Genomic DNA, 19,157 nt, shown 5'->3' on the forward strand with positions numbered 1-19,157 from the left:
GATCAATGACTGCATCCTTTAGGTGTTCAAAGGCATTTTCCCAATTTACTAACTAGCTTCCTGAGCAGCCTGAAGTCTGCTCTCCTTGTGTCTAGAGATGAAGTTTTCCTGGCACTTTTCCTCCTGTCAACACTGATCGCTTCACGGTCACTGTGGTCAATCTCCACTTGCAAAATCCTCTCTTAACACACAACAACCCAACCCAAAACAGGCAGCAGTGAACTTCTGTAGGATTTCAGGTATGTCTGAAGAGCAATATGTTCTACTGTGTAATGCACAATGTTTGGCTGTATCTTTTCACTGTAAAGCTGATGACAGTCTAAGGACAGGGGTAGATGGGGAGTTCAGAGGGGGCGACTATATACAGATAGATCACAACAATTTTAATGACATGGAATTATATGAGGCATTCTTTTTTACCTTCTCTGTCCTCTTTTGCATTAAATCAATGTCCAGGTTTACCAAATAAGAAGTATTTTGTTTCAGCACACATTGTTGGAATTAAGATCAAAGAACTATGTCTGTCATTTTCTAGCTTCTGAAGAAAAAAAGTTGCATAACTTTCCCATTTTTTTTTCCCTGGCACAGAAGCAAAGCCTGCTATTTTGAGTTCTGTAAAACAGCAGCCTTACTGGGTCATGAGACCAAGTTTTCATGTTTTCATGAGACCAGTATTCATGTTTTCTTCTAGGAAAAAAAGCTACACTACCAGGGTAGTAATGGTAGGGACATTGCTTTCCATTTTATAATCAGTGAGTTTTTGCTTTTTCAGATGGGAAATTTTTAAATTGTGACAGCTTGCTCCAGCCAGTTCTTGCTAGTAACAATTTGTTCTGTTCTGTTGTTTTGCTGTAACCCAAATGACTTGGAAACAATGCAAGACATCCTGTAGTTCAGGCTCTGTTAGAACAGTAAAGCTCTCATGCCCAAACTAAAACAAGGATAATCACATGCTTATGCAAAGCTATTTAAAATAGTCTGGACTTTGTTTGTTTATTGTGCTTCTCATATTTTAGAAAACCCCATGAAACATTTTAACCAGTCCTTTGTAGTATATCTATATAGATAAACTTGCATTTTTAAGTGACTGACAAACCCCTATTATTCACAGTATTTCTGCTCTTCTCTAAGATTTTCTTAGCATACTCATCTTTTCTGTAGTAATGGTCTTACCCATGTCACCATGTTCTAATGAAAAATCTGTGCTGCAGTGTTAAATATGATAACTCTTAGGTAGTTCACTATAAACCTGATGAATAAATAGAGCCAGCGTATCACTAAGTCAAAATGCAGCTAACTGCTTGGCAGAACTGAGTCATCTTCCAAGTAGCGTGTGCGTCCACTTTTTGGGGATAGCATTTTTCTCCTGGTTCTTTCTAGAACCTACCAACCGTGGCTGAGCTTCCTGGCACTGCAGATGCACTTCATGGCTATCTCCTACCTGTCTTTGTGGTTTAGCTGATACATGCATTGGACCACAAGCCTCTGGAATTAAGTTTTGTCTCAGAGCCTCTAGCTGCATAGTATGCAGTGCAGACTAGCATACGCAAGCCAAGACTTCAACTTTTTGCCAGCAAATTGTGTTTATTTCCTCTTTGGGAAAACTGACTCTTGTGACACCCAGTGGCACGAAGAGTTGTGAACATAAGGTATTTAATCCTTTATGAGATTCCTTAGACTAGAAAGCAGCCCTCTCTCAAGTTAGAGAGTCAAATATACTGGCTGATGGAGAAAAATAGCATGAATGTGCATAAACCAGGATTGCATGAGCAGGAATAGGGATGCCACTGATTGCCATCTGATGTTGCTGTGATGTTTGCAGGTGTGCTCAGTCTCCCTGCGTTCCCCCCTCCCCCCCACAGCAGCTCTTCCTTCAGCAAGCAGTGGTGCTCATTTGTATTTGTAAAGAGCCATTCTCTTTACTTAATTGAAGGAAAACACTGGGGGGGGGGGGGTGTTTGGTTCAGTTCTCTGTTGCAGTCGTCTTACTCTGGGTCCAAATTGGCTGTAGTGCAGATGTAAAAGAGGGAAGAGGGAAATGGGATTGTACTGCCTCTGTTTTAATCCACTGTGAAACCACAGCCTGCATCTCCAAAGAACGGGAGTTTCCACAGCTCATTATCCCCTTGGCTAGTCTTTGACTTAAACCTATATGATGGCATCTGGCTCACCAAAGTTGTGTCTGCCTTTGTTAGCAGGTGACTCGAGCCCTCACTTGGGCAGCATCAAGACTACCCCCATCTCCTCTGAGGAAGGTTTCTTTGGGGATGGTGCTGTTACAGCACCTTCTTCTCAATTCTTCTGTTCCTGTCACCACTGTGCAGCCCAGCAATTTGCAGGGCTACCCAGGAAACCTGATACCAACACAAACTTATGTTTAAAAAAACCAAAACAACTAAATCCATCCAGAACAGCATCTCAGTGTGGATACTGGTTTAACCCTGCAATAATAGTACCAGCACAGGGGGCAGTGCAGCACAGCATCCCTAAGGAGGGGCTGGTTAAACTTGTGACACACCTGACTGGAGTGACAGTCAAAATTGTCCTTGCAAGTAAATATTTTCCTCAGGGAAAGAGGATATTAGTTTTCATAATCCATAGAAACCTCCTGATGGAATCTAACTGCAGGCTGGTGTGCTTGGCTAGGCAGGGTCTCTTTGGGCAGTGCACTGTGAGGTCATTTAGGAAGCCAGAACTTCCAACAAGGTATCAAGAAAACTTGCAGCAAATTGGCTGCAAGAGGGGACAGCAGCTGGCTTACATTGGGTTTTAGCACAAGTTGGATGGGCAGCCTTTCTTTCTTTTACTTTTCTGTCTGTCTCTTAAGTCACTTGTAGCCTTGCATACCTTTAAGACGTTGTGAAGAAATTTATTTGCATTGAATGTTAGTCTAGTTTCAATTAACAGTATTTGGAAATGCCTGCTGACAGAAAAAAAAAACCCAAAAAATTTCTCATCTAAGGATGTGGTGAACCTTGAAAATAGGTTGCCAGGTTAGCTTAGTTACTCACTGCCCCTGAAGGTAACAGAAAGCAGGCTGAGGATTGCTGGAGTCAAAGCTGTTAGCAGAAAGGATGGGAGAGAAAGGAGGTTTTTCAATGATGACCAGGAAGGCTGCCTGACTTGCCACAAGGTAGTGGCAAGTTGCCCAAAACCTCAGTCTTCAGTGGATTTTTTTTAGCCTGTGGCTCCTGGTTTCTTCACCTGGTGGGCGTCTGCACACATGAAATGTTTCTTGAATACTTGCTAGAAGACTAGGTGATGATGTTCCCCATTCCTATCTCCACGAGAAGTTTCCATTACTAACCTCTCTTACCTAGTAACAAAGCAAGTAAATAAAGTACTAAGTAGTGTAGAATTGGCTTTGGAAGTGCAAAAATAGTTATATCCCATGCGTGATAAGAGTACTTACAAGGAAGTAATTTTGTAAACTTTTTTCCTACTTTGAGTACTTTGCACTGACACCTACATCTTTCTCACTCCAACGCAGGAAACAGACATGGGCTCTTGTGTAGGTAGTTCATCAGGGGACAGCTGTATAAAGTGCGTTAATAGTCCATAGGTTCAAAGTCAGAAGTTACAGTACAGAGATGGGTTGCAAAATAAGTCTGGAGGGGGAAGAAAAAAAAACCAGACCCAGATGGTGTGAATGTCCTGGTATGCAGGTATGGAAAAAAGAACCGTGTTGTCAAAAAAAGATAACAAAACAAATTTATGATAAGTAGCATTACAAGTGGTCTGTATTACAGAAATGAAGTAGCAAAGGTCAATCTCTAGAGAGGATTTTAGTTACTAATAGAGAAAAAGAGAATAGATTGGATTTTTTCTGCTCACTGATGTTGGACATATTGATAAATAAAAGTATGTGCAATGAGTTCAGCAGGATGATTAAGAAACTGCTTCTGTTGATGAAGTGCGTATTTGCAAAATGATGTTACAGTCTTTATTTCAAATACAGATAATAACAAGTGTGTGATGCTTTTCCACTTTGGAGGCAAATCAAAACACAAGCCAAACAGTACCTGTCCACTCGTGCTTTGTAACAAGAATTGATGTGCGTGGATAGATCCATGCTGTAATCCCACCATGCTGGGAACAAGGAGCTTTCAAAAGCACTGGAAAGACCAAGATGTGCTGCAAGTGCAGAGTGGGCAAAGGGCCTTGTTTGAGCTTCTAGGCTCAGGTGCACGACATTAGGTGTTTGGTATTGTCATGAAAATTAATCCACAAACATCAGAGGTTTATGTCCAAAAAGGAGACAGAGGAGTTATTTTACTATATTCAAATAAAGGGAGAGGCCATGGGGCATTCCCCTGGGGTTTCTGAAATATTTGGAGGACGCAGCCTCCTTTTTATCCCAATTTTCCGGCCGCATTTCCCTTCTCTCTTTCCACATTGCATGAGGTACTTGAGAGGTACAGACTTCCCAGAATGCCTGATACCGAAGATTTCCCTCTAATGTATAACCCTCCTTTTTAATTTTTAATTCGTATGGAATTTAGGGGGTTTCCCCATTGTTTCTTTCATCTTTCAACATCCAATTTAATTTATCAGCAAACCTACAGTTTGTTTGTAAAGGCAAACATCTTTTTCCATTCATCAATCAGTGGAATCCTTCCCATTGTTTCTTTTATCTCTCAGTGCTAGATTTATCTACCAGCAGAGCCGCAGTTTCTTTGTGAAGAGAAGCCAGTGGTTCCTCTCGGTGAGAAGAGGCAAGGGCAGAGGTGGCGAGTCAGGAGCAGCAGCCTTCAGTCGCCTGTGGGTCCACGCTGGCACTGTTCAGGGACCCGTCTGGGTCAGTGCTCTTTGGATGCGGCCAGTGCTCAAAGGATGCGCTTTGCTCCGGCCCAGCTCGCCGGCCCCTCACACAGCGGCGCGGGCTGCAGCGCTCGGAGCAGGATAGGATCGGGAAACAGGGAGGGTAGGGCCCGGCTGTGTCATCGTCCTGTCAGAGTGCAACGAGCACACCCCTCGCTCTGGTTGTGCCACATGCTGTGGGTTGCTACGGTTATATTGTGCTGGGATGTGGAATGTTTTCAGATGGATCGTTTCCTAGGAGAATAAACAATTGCTCTTTGCCAACACCACGCACACGGCTCGCTCGGGGCGCTCTCCAGCGCTGGAGTGCAATCCTCCAGATGGTCCTTGGCCGGCTCTGTAGGTGCCACACAAAGAGCCCGAAACTCCTCATGCCTGTGCTTCCTTCGGTTTGCGCAAAATTGGGCTCTGAAAGGGCTGCATTCAAGAGCTGTGGCTGCTGCCTGGAATTGCTCCAGCTCCCTCCCTCTGGTCTTGACAAATATAGTGGAGCTGCTGAGGCAGGTTAGTTGCGCTGGCTAGCGTGTTGTTTTCTGCTCTTCCATAAAGTTCTGACTCGATTATCCTTCGGGTCTGTTCAAAATAAATAAATAAAATACAGCAAACATCTTCAAGTACATAAATGCTGAAAGAGAGGCATTTAACACAACTGGTGTTTACAGAAACTGCGATCAAAACCTGGGCACTCAGTTTTGCACATCTGTTGATTTTCAGAGCTGGGGAAGAAAACAGCTTTGTCCTCAGTGAGCAGAGTCATGTGAGGATAGCGCATAGAAAGGAAGCCAACCCAAGCACTGCTGTGCTCTCACGAGCTTTCTGCCACAGGCTGTGGGAGAGGACTCAGAAAAACATAAATATAGCTGCAGCAGAACCTGCCTCGCTAGTTTCTCCTGGAGCTTTGAAATTTTCACTGAAAATGTCCTTGCATGGTGCAGTCTTACTAATGATAGCAACGGCAGCAGGAGGGTCTACAGGGCCTGGTGTTTTGTTAACTCTCCTACAGCTACATCCTCTCATCTCAGGTGGTTTCTGAAGACCTTCTGGCACTGTTAACAATGAGAAATGTTGCCACCTTTCCTTCTGTCCTCTTCTTAATTATAAATTATGATTATTCCAACAATTTTTAACATTATTATGGAGTGGACTCTGCAACTTCTAGAAACAATTTTCAGTTGCCATTAAAAACCTTGCATGTCCATATTTTTGGATCTGAGAGAACGGATCGGTTCTCTTTTTTGGAGACAAAAATGATGAGAAATTCTGCTGGGAGTAAGTTACAAAATATCAGAATAAGGACAATATAACATTTGTTTAATCACAGTTAGTCCTAATCCCGTCCCCTTCAATTGCCAAATACTTAGCAGTTAATTACTCCCCTACCGACCCGGGGAGAAACATTTTAAGTTAATTTTCCCCACCCTGAAAGAAGCAGGGAAAACCTGGGCTTGTTTTTATTGGTGCCCCACCTAGGGCACCGGGCTCCACCCCGGAGGGAATTCCCACGCTTGGTAATTGCCGACAAACATTCAGCAAACTCCGGGTCCAGCTTGAGTCCAGATCCTGTAAATAGAGCAGAAGTCTTCACCAGTATGCACGGCCTTTTCACAGTCCTTCCCTTTCTGAGGATTTTCTGTGCTGGTGCCTTTCTCCTGCAGCTCAGCCTGGCTGCATCTGCTCAGCACAGAGAACTATCAAGGCCTTTGCAGCTGCCTGAGACACCGTGGTTTCCTTTTTTTTTTCCCCTGCCAAACAGTGAACCATGGGGTTTCCTCTGATAAGACTAAACTGGTCTGGTCTATGCCTTTACGTCTTGTGGTCAGGTGGGCAGTGAAATCTTTCCACCTGTGGCTCAAACCTAATGGTGTTTCAAACACTGCAGTGCAGATAATGGCAGAACTCCCTGCAGATGGTACATGTCAAGTGGTCCAGAAGCAAAGGAGGCAGAAGATGGTGTGCTTTGTGTGCTTTGTGTGCTTCTGGCAGCTCACAGGATCCCGGCTGCCTTGCGAGGGGCTGCCTGCAGTGGGGAAATGGCCACAGCCTCAGCTGGGATCTCAGCTACTGGCCTAGCAAGAAGTAAAGGTACCAAAACCCCCTCCTGGTTTCCCTGTTCCCAAGCTTCTCCTCCATTCAAAAGTACCGTGTTTAAAGGCAGTGTCATAGGCTGGGAACCCCCTGTCTTGCACAGTTTCCTTCTGCTTTTCTGCTTCCTGAAACGCAGTGCCTTTGTCATCTCACAACCACACGGTGCCCTCTGAGCAACAAAAAGCACTCGGTGTGAGCTCCATTCATGATCGTCTTTGCAGATTCTCCTCCCCAGGAGACCCTTCTGGTGCGAGGAGGGAGAATCCTCCTTTTATCTCCCACCATTCCCTCAGGAAAAGAGACAGTGCCTCTGGGCACAGCTTGTAAAACCCACAAAATTGCAACATTTTTGGCCAAAATGTTCTTAATTTTAAGCAGATAAGGAGCAGAGGAAAACAAACTCAGCATGTAAATGGAGAAGAGGTCCTGTACAACCAGCACTTAACAGTGTTTTTAACTTTAGTAGAAATATAATTTTCACAAGGACAAAAATCCCTTTAAATCCCACAAAATCCCTCAAGCCTGATGGGATCTGGAGAGTTAGGGGCTATGAACACATCAGACTGGAAGCCTTGGTTCTCCTCCCCCTGCTTTCAGCAGGACAGGGACCAGGCATTACCAAGGACTGTGTGAAATAGCTCATTCTAGCAAAGTGCATTTGCCCCTCTTCTGGAGGTCAGGATTATTTGTTCACTGCTGAAGGGAAGCTGCTTTAGCCACAGTCATTGCCTTCCTCTAGAAATCCCCCTGAGGAGAAGCTGAGTAAGCTGAACCAGGGGATGCTGAGGCCATGGCAATATTTTCCTCCTAAAGCAGCTGTTGCCACATACAATCAAGCAGAGGGAAAAAAGGACAAAAAAGGCAAGCAACCAAAAAAAAAAAAAAAAAAAAGGGAAGAGAAGGGAAATGTGCCCAGGGAAATGTTACGTTGCTAAAGTCTCTTGCTGTGTTCAGCTGCAAGGCAAAGCTGGATGAAAAAATGGGAGGAATGTGCCTTGTTTTCACATAAGGACTGCAGAGCTTCTGTCCTGCAGTTCCCATGGGACTGGTTTTAATCCTTTTTTCCTAGATAACTAATCTGATTTACAGATGCTTGTGTTTTCCGCCCAGGTCCTGCAGACTTGTTGGAAACATCCTCAAGTGTTTCCTTCTTCAGGCAAATGAGTGGGAGAGATCCCAGCTGATACTTGGACTAGAGGAAGAGGTGTCAGCTCAGCTCATGGACCAAGCCTTCTGTTTCTGCAGTGTTTCAGAGCAGCACAGTGCTACAGGGGGTTAAATGGGACTGGGATGGGGAGCGCAGCTGATTGTCACTGGACTTCCCAGTCAGCATGTGGCCCTCTGAGGCTGCACACTCAGTGGAACTCAGGTCCCAACAGTGTTTTCCACTTGATTCACTATGAAAGTGGATGAGAACAGCTTTAGGAAAGACCATACAAAGTAGAAAATGGCACAAGACATGTTATGTGCCTTATTTAGCAGTGAGTGATTTTCCTCTCAGCCGCCTGGAGACACCTCAGTGTGGTGGGCACAGGAGCATCCTCCTCCTGGCCAGGCAGCTTGGACCCAGCTCGGACTGACAGCGTGGAGGACACTGCCTGCCTGCACTAGGGAAGTGAGAAACTCTTTAATAAGAGCTGTCAGGTGCACTGTGTTTACTTTGGTCTGGGTGATTCCCCAGAAAACCACAGTCCAGGCCAAAGGAGTGGCTTGGCACCAGCTCTGGCATGGCTCCCCTGCTGTGTCTTCCATGGGAGCTGCAAGAGCAGCTCCTGCAGCAACCAGGCATACACAAAACAAAAAAAAAACAAACAAACAAAAAAAAACCAACAAAAACAAAAACAAAAAAATTAGAGAGTGAAGACACAAAGATGATCCTTCTGGCTGTTCCCAAGCCCAAGAGAAAGTCCTGCCTTATCCCTAGTCTCTTCCTTCCAAACCCAAGAGCAGGAGTTGCAAATGACCATAGGAAATACTCTGCTTTCTGAGAAAAAACCAAACATCTAAAAGCAAGCAAACAAACCAAAAATAAACAAAACCCTCCAAAAGGAAACAAACAAACCCAAACAAAAATTCCACCAAAAAGACAACAAAAAGCCAATAAAAAATAAAAAAATACAACAAAAAAAAACCCAAACAAAAAATTTATCTGTGTAACACACCCATTTACACGGAAATCCAGTACATCCACCTAGAAATTGCACCAGCTTGATCCAGGTGTAATTTTGCTGTGGTGATAGCCATTTCAGGCAAAGTCTTCAGCCCTGATCTGCTTTGGCTGCCTGACAATTGCCTTTCCCCATGCTCAGTTTCCACCAGTTTCTGTGTTTCTGCCCCCAACCCTGCCCTCACTGGGAAGCTTTCTTGTGTTCTCATAGCTGCTGTGGGCAATTCCACACTGGCATCTGATTTTGGTCCTTCAAAGTATTTGGGTCTTTCTCCTCACTGCTGGTTTGCCATGCCTGTGTTCAGTTCAGTATATTAACATTTACAGTGACTTCATGGCAAATCCACCCTGTAGCTCTCTGCATCCAAAGGAAATGGAATAAAGAAAGGCACTGGCAGCTCAGCTATGACACAAAGTGTCCATGAAGCAGAGAATGAAGATCAGCTTGAACACCTGCCTTGCTGGCTTAGAAAGGGTGGAAGTGGTGAAGCTCTCCTTGATGAGCAGCAGCAAGTCTCAGCAGCTGAAATCACCAAGACACCTACCTGTCAGCAGGTGATGGGGACGTGTCAGCCATCTCTCAGAGCACCCGTGTGGCATGGCACGTGCTGCTCACAGAGGTTTGGCTGTGCTGTTGCCGGGGAAATGGAAGGTGGCTGTCACACCATAGTTGACATAAGAAGTGAAGGGAGCCCTGCACACAGTGCAGGACATGTACTTTTACTTTCAGTGCTGGTTTTGTTTATACAGCTTGGGTGGAGGCAGGAACCCCACCAAAACAAACTTACAAAAGGAACATTTCATTTGTGGAAGAAACATGGAATTTCCCAAGGTAGGAACAGCATGTTGAAGTGGTTGCATTTCCATCAAGCAGCTGGCATTCTTTCCAGTGCCCCTCCTCCTCCTCCTCTCCAGCCTTGCTTCCTTGCAGGCTGAGGGCAGCTGTGGTTCCTGTGGATCAAGGCCAGCCCTGGAGCTCCGTGCCTGCCTACCTGGAGCCATGCCTGTTTGCAAGGTGAGCCTTTGTACACGAGCAGAAGCAACACCTGTGCACTGGGATAGCTTTGCTGCTTCACTCCTCTCCTCCCTTCTGCTGGGTGGCCCCAGGACCTGCAGGGAACTGAAAACTGATGCTTCTGTTTGCCATGGTAAAGCACTGAGAGCCAGCAGACTCTTCTCATTTTTTCAATTTTCTCTATTTCAATAGGGCATACACTCAGTCGTGCAAGTTGCCCTGACAGTTTCTTGTGGCATCCCCATCTCACAGCAAAGCAAACATCTATTCCCCTTGTGTCCTCCTGACCTTGATTGCTCATCTGAGGGGGCCCCTGTCCTACCTCCAACCTGCTCTGCGCTCCCAAGTTCTCCTACTGGCTTCTCTTGCTCATTCCCATGATAATCCTTCAAGGCCATCTCTGTCTTTTCATATGGAAAGTGCACAAAGTCCACCTCTTCTTTCTTCTAGGCTCAGCAAAAGCCTCCGCCTGCCGCTAGGAAGACTTGCTGCTCCTTCCTGTCCTGGCAATTTGGGGGGATTTCTAGGGGGGTTTTCCTGCATGGTTTGGGCCACAAGGACTTTCATTCTTCCAGACTCAGCTTTGGAAGAGGTTTTCTATCTCTCTGCTCTCGCTTACCCCTCCCACTGGAGGTTGATTCCCCTTGGGTGTCTGGTGGAGTAATTAGAGTGCAGTTCCCTCTGCTTGCTTTGGGCAAAATTACACAGGTTAATTTAAATTAAGGTACCCTGGCTGGTTCTGCCTGAACTGAACTAGGGGAAAATTCCTGCACTCCTCTCTGACAGCTGTGATATGAGTGCTGTGGCAGCCAGGCAGACCAGGGTCATCAGCTCATCCAGCTGCAAAGCTGGGGCTCAGCAAGCCATGTGCTGTGTTGCAGTTCACAAGAGGCCAACACCAAACCAGCTCTGTGCTAAGCAGAGGTGCTTAGCTGGTTACCCACGGGGGTTAGCTGGAAGCACTAGTCACAGGTTCTGCTAGAAGATCTGCCTATCCTAACATCCCGACTCCTGAGAGGCTGGTGCTGGCTCTTTCCTCAGCTCTGGTGTGAACAGCACTGGCTCTCAAAGCCTTCCTCTTTTCCTCCTGAAATATGCCAAAGTTAACACTCTTCCAGGTGAATATAATAAACATCCAGCTAGGGAATCCACATAAGAAAGGGGTGTTTTGTCCTGCAGTGCAAAGGCCAGCAGGCACATTTCCATGGAAATAAGGCCTCACCTCCATGCAGGAGAGTGAGAAGAGGGGCCATGTTATCTCCTTTTCTTCCCTAATGCCAGAAGTTCCAGACAGTAGCACAGGGTCAGGAACAGAGTGTGAGAGTTTGGGATTAGGTTGCTTGGCCAGGAGGGAATAAAGATCTAGCAGTCCTCGAGTGGGCTCATTGAAAGGTCCCACTTGGGTGAGGCATGCCCCCATGCAGACCCCTGGCTGTTCAGGTGCTTCCAAGCTGAGAGAGAAGCCACTAGTGAGTTGTACATACTGCAGGAGCTATGGAGCTGCTGAGAACAGGCTTTCCAGATGCTGGCTTTGGATACAGGCTTTCACAGACTATCAGCATTCTCATTTAAGGTTTGAAATCTCTTTTGGGATCCACACCCAAGTGCCAATGTCCACTATTGGACAGAAAGCATTTTTTCCTGAAGCTGGGATGAAATAGTTGCTGTATTCCTGTGGCACTTTAGAATGCCCTTTTATAGGCCCTGCAGCATGAGCCCCAGCTGGGACTGGATTATATTGCTCTTAGTTGTCCTGCTGTTGGGTAGCTAATATAGACACCAGCATAGGCAGAAGCATCACCCTGCACTGGCCTGAACTACTAATTGCTAAGAGCCCAAGTGATGGTGAGGTTATTTATATCCCAGCCTTTTCAGCATTGGTCATGGCTGAAGACAACACACTAGACTGAAAAGACCTCTGGGCTGGTGATTGGGGTGGCCTTATTAAGTGTTAAACTCAGCCCGTTCCTCAACGAGCTGTTTTCTTTATGTAACACTGACACACCTTGCAATAGCCTGGCTGGAAAATCAATTGCAGCACAGAGAGCAATGTGAACAGCACCTTCAGTGGCTCCATGTGTGCCCAAGGTTGATCATCCCTGACATTAATTATGGGTTTGCTCAACTCCGAGGATGAGGCCTCTGTTTTTCAGTATAATCACATGAGCTCAGATGGCCCCAAGCACAGCTTTGATTCTCACATGGAGCAAGCGCTGGGAGAACACGTGTGGCTGCTGCAGTGCCTGACAGGTAAACGTGCTGGGGCTGACGTGGTGAGCTGCCTTGGAACCTGTCACCACATCCTGGGTGTTGTTGCAGCACCTCCTGCCAGGGGCTCCCCTGCTCAGGTGACTTCTGGCAGCCCCTTCCTGCAGAGCTGTCTCTGGTGGCAGTAGAGGCTGCCAGCTCCTGTGGCAAGGCTTCAAGGAACAGACCAGTTTATCACCTCCAAGTTGTTAAATCTAATCAAACAACAACACAGGAATTCAGTGACCTGAGAAACCTGCTTTGCACAGGAACTTATTTGATTGGAGTGCCAGCTGTCAGAAGCTAGGACAGGACATGACTGGCTGTTCCAGGTGGTTGTGGGCTGGGAGAAAGAGGGAGATCATAGGGATTGAAACAGCAAAAGCACAGCCTGGAAGCTGTGTGTCCTTGTAGGTAACTCTGCAGGCTGGATGGACACATGTCTCCAAGCACTGGCACTGCTCTGTGGCTGGAGAGTGTCCCTACAGGTGTCCTTCCAAGAACTGAAAGTAGCCTGATGGTTTGTGGTGAAGGGAGGTGGCTTTATTCTGATGACAGAAAGGTTTTGGGCAGAGGAATTCCCAGCTTTTCATGTCATCTGAGTTTGGATGGCTGCAAAATTTTGAAAAGGAAAGCTGTGCCAAAATTAATGACAAGCTATTCCACATGCAGACCACGCTGCTGAATTAGTTGCAAGTTTCTATCCAAACCCGGGCTCAGTCCATCCTTGGCAGGCAATCTGCAGGGAAGGATTCCTCTGACCTTTTCCCTGCATGAGATCCACTGAGCACAGTCCGGTAACCTTGAGCTGACACTGAGCAACCCCAGCAAAACAGCAGCTGTGTCCAGTCACCTGAGTGTTTGGAAATCCTGGACTCTGGATTGCACAAAGTGCAGCTGATGTGCCCTGGCTGTACTGGGCAGACTGTCCCCTCATGTGCCAAGATCCCAAGAGTATAACCAGCCAGACTTAGCACACGCATGCAGCTTCTCTCAGCACAGGAACCTTTATGTCAGGCCAGGAAACCCCGAACAGAAATAGGGCAAGCCCTGCCTGCCCAAGCAGCTTGCTGGGATTTCTCCATAGCAATGCACCGTGGGCTTTTTGCAGCACACCATGACCCAGCTTGCTCGCAGCAAGGGGCACGCTGTGCTGGCCGCGGAGCCCGGCCCCGCGCCGGGAGCGGGGCAGTGCTGCAGCCCGGGCCGCTGTGCGCGGAGCCGCGCCTGGCTCCGGCCGCCTGCCCCGCAGCCCCTTCGTGTTCCGTCACGCAGGGGTAGGCGAAAGTGCTGGGGGGACTGCTAGCGCCGAGTTCAGCTCCAGCTCTTCACCTAGTGTCACCTAAGTCTTGCTCCAAGCGTATCTAGATTAAAAATACTGGATTCTTCTAGCAAGATATATATTCCTCTCCTAAGGGGCTGCACCCATGGGGAATTGTGGTTATGCATTTTCTAGCAGATGAGAGAGAGGCAAAGTATTCCACCTGCTTCCCCCTGCTCTCTGTCCTTCTATGCAGTATGGGGTTCTGCTCCCTGTATTACAGTACCTTGGAGCAAGCCTTGCTCAGTTATTTTGTTATGGAAAAGGGACAGTCTGCTGTCCTAGGGTGTGCTTATTTCTGTGTGCCTCAAATCAGGGAGACAAAAGCAGAGGTCACAGAAAACATTTTTCACAGAATGGATCTGTCATGACCTCTGATCACCTCTCTTGCCCTACTGTGCTGGCCAGCCTGAGGCTGAGTGTGCAACTCTGGCCTTGACATATCCCTTTGCTTGTGTAGGCAGGCCTTTGCTCTATTTTCTGGTCAGTAGATGTGCCCACTGGACTCCTGCAAGCTGGCAGGCATAAAAAAGTGAGGTGATGCAATGCTTATCATTGCCATGCTTACACCTTTCCAAGGAACTGGTCTTTTATCTCTCAGGTCCACATCCCACTGCCCTTTTGCCTCTGTACACACAGAAAAGTTCTCTGTAAGAAGGAACTGGATTGTCTGGAAAATATCCTGCAATTCGCTCTGCCAGCAGGTCCTGAACAGCTGCTATATGTGGTTCTGCACTTGCTAAAATGTGGTAAACAACTCTCCAAGGAGTAGCTTGAAAGAGAGATGGGCTTTTTCAGTAGATACAGCTGAGTGCAGGGAAGGAGAGCACAGCAGGGACCTGAGATGGAAAGGAAACAGGAAGACCTGCCACTGCTTTATGTGTTTTACTCTCAGAGCAGCAGCTGTCTTCTGTACTTCCCTTAAAAGAAAGAAAAGGCAAAGATGATTCATGTCCCATTCCCCAGCTCAGCCTTGAAGCAGCATTAGTGTGACTAAGGTCCTTGCTGCATCATTTCTTTCTCCATCTGATGCCGAGAAGGTCGTAGCAGGGCAGATTGTGATTAAGTGGAATTTCTTAATGTTGAAAGACATTTGAGATTTGTCCCGGTGATTAATAAAATTACTTGGGGGCCATAGGAAAATCTGATCCTATACATTTTTTTCTGAAGAGCACAAACCCTTTGAAAGTCCTGTGTGTGAAAGCTTCGAGAACAGCATTTGCATGGGGTGCCTCTGCCAGCAAAGCTGAGCAAAGGTGAAACCCATCATACCACAGGGCCCCTGCCAGCAAGAAATCCTCCTGAATTTCCACATAGCTCTGGTTACTGGTGTTCACAGCCTTTCACCTTGCCTTATTACACGCTGCTGGAGGAAGTCTGCTAGTTTAGTAGAGCCTAGAGCACGCGAGGGAGGCCCAGTGCACAGACAGCAGCCCAAATCTTGCCAATCCCAGCAGAAATCAGAGCGAGTATGTTTGCAGCTGCTTTAATGCTGTAGCTGATGGTTTTACCAGTTCATGTTCCTCATGGCTCTGCAGAGGAGAGGACAAGTAGCCTGCCCTGGGAAATACCTCCTCTGCAAACACCTATTTAAAGGCAGTCCCTGCCCTGGGGAGTTTGCAGCCCAAAGCTGGGGCAGAGAAGCTGCAGGCCAGAAGCCTGTGTGGTCTGTGACTCCATGTCCTACAGCAACGTTTTGTGTCTGCTGGTTTGTTGTGCCCTAAGATGCACATGCAGCCTGCCTGGGTGAGGAGCAGCAGAGTGAGTGGGGTGGCAGTGGCTTTGCCCCAGTCACACACGTGATAAACAGCAGAGATGGAGCCAGAGTTGGTCTCTGCCTGTCTGTGCCACTTGTTACTAGAAGGTGCTTCAGAAGACAGGCTATGTTTTACTTTCTTGTTGTCCTCAGTGGTGTTAAGGAGCAGAATGAATCTTCCTATGCTGCAGCATAAATCACTGACTATCTGTACCTCATTTTTCCCATTGGGGACTTAGAACGTACTGTGAGTATTTTAAGTGGCTAGTACCACATTCAGTCAGACTCACTGCTGTTAATGCAATTCCTAATTTAAATTACTGGCTGTTTGCTAGCAAAAACATTTCTTTCCCTCTCCCTCATTCCTTTAATGTTGATCAGCCTGTTCTGTCCTGGCTTCTCAAGGGGAGGTTTTCTCTGGAGACATGTGCAGCCCCAGTTGGCAGATGCTGGAGGCATACAACTCTCACAGAGGCCCCTTCTGGGGACTCTCAAAACTGTGCCAGCAGCAGCACGTCTGGCATTCGACATGAGTTCTGTGAGGTGCTGTGTGTGGACAGAGGGCACAGCAGGTTGCTAGTTAGCAAAAGGGAAATGCTCTGGGTTTATGCAGGAGCCAGTTCATTAGGTACATGATTACAGCTCTGCAAGAAGTGATTTAGCTATCAGCTGTAAGAGGGAGAGAGACACTGATGTAGCTGCTGCACCACATATGAGAAGAATCACCCTATCATCTGCAGCTTCATGCAGCTCATGCCACACACACACAGTTCAAACAATTTCCTTTGTTTCTACACTGCTTGTAAGGCAGCCAGGCGTGTCGAGCTCTCACTTTCAAGGACAGATCTTCAGTACATATTTTGATCCTGTCTGAGCAGGAGTCAAAAAAAACATCAACTGGTGTGGATGGGATAAAGGCACTTAACTTTGCATCCAGGGGAGCAGTCAGTCATTGCAGCAAAATTTATGTCAATCATAAGTCACAGCCATACCTTTCAGGGACCACAGGGCAAGCACGTTCCACACTGAAGCTTTGATGCCTTGCAGATATTTGCATGTATCACCACTGCTTCTTTTTCTAACCTCTACTTCATTAAAAAGAAAAAAAAAGAATTAAAATGAAATTCCATTCAAAGCAAGTCCATCACTGCACCAGCTTGCGCTTTCCTGTCTGAAGAGCTCTTGGAGGCTCAGTTCAAGGGAAGTGAGCTACTCCATTGACTGGAGGTTAAAAGCACAAGGAGCCTCTCTGCTTTAACCCTTTAAAGAGGGATGTTTTGCAGGGCTTGGTCTCATTTTGTAGCTTACTTACTTCTGAATGTCATGACTGTTTATATCCACATATATGCACCGTGTCCTGAACTCTGGATTTCCACATTCCAGTGACAGACTGATGAGGTTAAGTGGGACCATACTCTGCACGTTTCACTGATCTCACACATCTTGTCTTTGTCTTCCTACTGTGGTTTACTGAGGCTGCTCCTCTACAGCTAATGGAATAGGGCTTGGAATGCCAGGCACTAGAGGGGACATATCCTGGCCAGACCTCAGGCTTTGATGGCAGGAGCACTTGCATCCAATGGCTGGTCCTGTACGAAGACTCAACTGCCATCAGGAGCAAAGAGCATCTGGGCCCAGCTGTAAGTACAGTGAAGCGTGTGTCACAGCACTGCTCGTTGGGCTAAGTAGCAATTGAAATGTAATAAAAAAAGTCTGTCCTGTCACTAGAGCATACTTGCTTCTCAGTTCACTCTGAAAAGACCCCTTTGTGATGGCACACAGCAGCATGCATCCATCTTCACCTCTGGCTGGAACAGGGTCAGAGCCAGCCTGGGTTAAAAGCTCCCCATCTCCCAGTGGGCAGGCACGTGGGAGAGAGGGACACTGAGAGACAGGACCATTTGTGCCACTGCCAGCACCCTGCCAAGCAGCAGCATCCTCACTGATTCACCTGCACACCTCAGCTCGGGTGGAAGACAAGCCACAGCCTAAAGGAAGACTGTTCCCAAGTTGTTTTATTGGTGTCCTCAGACACAGGACTCAGAACCTCTGGGACTGGAGATGAAGATGATATTTCGTGTGACATTTAGCAAAATTATTAATAATACAGCCATGCCTTTATCCTGTGCTTACAAGGAACATTCAATTTCTTGACAGCCTTCAAGGGCCCAGCTGTAAATTCAGTGGAACAGAATAGCTTCAGAGATAACATTTTTCTTATGGTGATGTTGAAAAGTGTCTGTGGTGGTGTTTCATGATGAATGTGCTCACAACACCAGGGACTTGCCTCGGGGAAGAGGACACACTGAGCTGTGTTTGCTTTGTTGCTGAATGAAAGCATCTGCATGGGAAATACCTAACACTCCCTGGGTGATGTACCTTGGCATCACACCCTGGGTTGAATCAGGCTCCAGATATGGTCTAAGTCATGGGCAAAATATCCAGTGGCAGGACACGGGTTGGTGTCAGAATCAGCATCCGTTTACCATCCAAAAGCTGTACACTTGACACAGATTGCTTTGCAACCCCAAAACCTTCAGCATGAAAGTGTCCTCAGGATCAATTTTGAAAATATCACCTCCAGTGAGCTGGGCTTTTTTCCTGGTATATTTAGAGCAGCCAAAAGATAGAGTAAATGGTTAGAGGGAATAGGATGTGTGCGTGAAGGGGGCTAGATGCTGTGCGTTGAGAGAAAGCAGAGCCAGGCAGACCTGATGGAAGGCTGGTAGCTGTAAGGCTAAATGAAGACCTGCCCCTATGCAAGCATGAGGAGTTTAACAGCTTTATATTATATGGATGGTAATTGGATGTAAATTTGAGGGCTGGCTTTTCAGAGATGGCACATTAAACACCAAGATGGAGACATGCCTAGTGCACATGACTCAGGAAAAGAGTGGGAGAGGAAGGAAATTCTACTGTGTCGCAATCACAAAAGCTTAGGAGAAAACATTTTTCAGGTGAGTGAGAAAACAAACATCTGAAGTTTCCAATGAGTAAGAAAAAAGAGTGAAATAGATTCTTGTTTTCTGAGTAAAGAAGTAATCTATTTCACTTGGGAAGTTCTCAATATGGTTTTAGTCTTTCATATTTTTAAAAAATTTCATTGTTTCTAACTGAAACAAAGCAGAGCAAAACATCTGACAGGAGGAAAAGTGCCAGCAAAACCTCAACATGAGCAGAGCAGACTTCAGGCTGCTCAGCAAACTAGCAGTAAATTCCCCTGGAAAATGTTTCTGCAGATGCCAGGTTCCATAAATTCTGGTCACTTTTTAAGCATCACCTCCTAAGGCCACAGGAGCAGGAAATGTCAGAAGTTAAGGAGGTAAAGCAGAAGTCCAGCTTGGCTGAACAGAAACTTCCCTTGAAAATAAGGCAAAAAAGGAAGGTGTATGCCCAGTGGAAGCAAGGTCCAGTGATATGGGAAGAATACAGAGATATTGATTGCCACTGTAGGGAGAAAATTCATGCAGACAAAGCACAGCTGGAGCTGAACCCACAACTGTGGGGAACAATAAAAAGAGTTTTTAAAAAAATATGTTAATGGAAAAAGGCAGCACAGAAATAACATCAGCCCGTTCCAGGGTGAAGATGGTCACCTCATGCACAGGGGCATGGACACAGCAGGGCTGTTTAATGCATTCTTTGCCTCTGTCTTCAAAACAGATGACAGATTAAAGAGGGTCTCAGTGCCCTGAGCTGTGAAAATTATCAACTCCTATTCAATCCTGAAATTGTGTGGGATCTG

The 19,157-nt window shown here is 46.5% G+C and overlaps 1 long non-coding RNA gene across 2 annotated transcripts; it reads right to left on the bottom strand.

Moving 5' to 3' along the window:
• Positions 1-3,918: 3,918 nt before the first annotated feature.
• Positions 3,919-13,545, bottom strand: LOC146767359 (uncharacterized). Of its 2 annotated transcripts, none has more exons than XR_014955689.1 (2): positions 9,619-13,545; positions 3,919-5,394 (listed from the first exon to the last, which is right to left on the bottom strand). It is a non-coding gene; the product is annotated as an uncharacterized LOC146767359 (long non-coding RNA). The 2 variants fall into 2 exon arrangements; XR_014955688.1 differs by having other exon boundaries at positions 3,919-6,381.
• Between the last annotated feature and the right edge of the window lie 5,612 nt (positions 13,546-19,157).

Source organism: Lonchura striata, chromosome 5, assembly GCF_050655825.1.
Source record: "Lonchura striata isolate lonStrDom1 chromosome 5, ASM5065582v1, whole genome shotgun sequence".
NCBI lineage: Eukaryota > Metazoa > Chordata > Aves > Passeriformes > Estrildidae > Lonchura > Lonchura striata.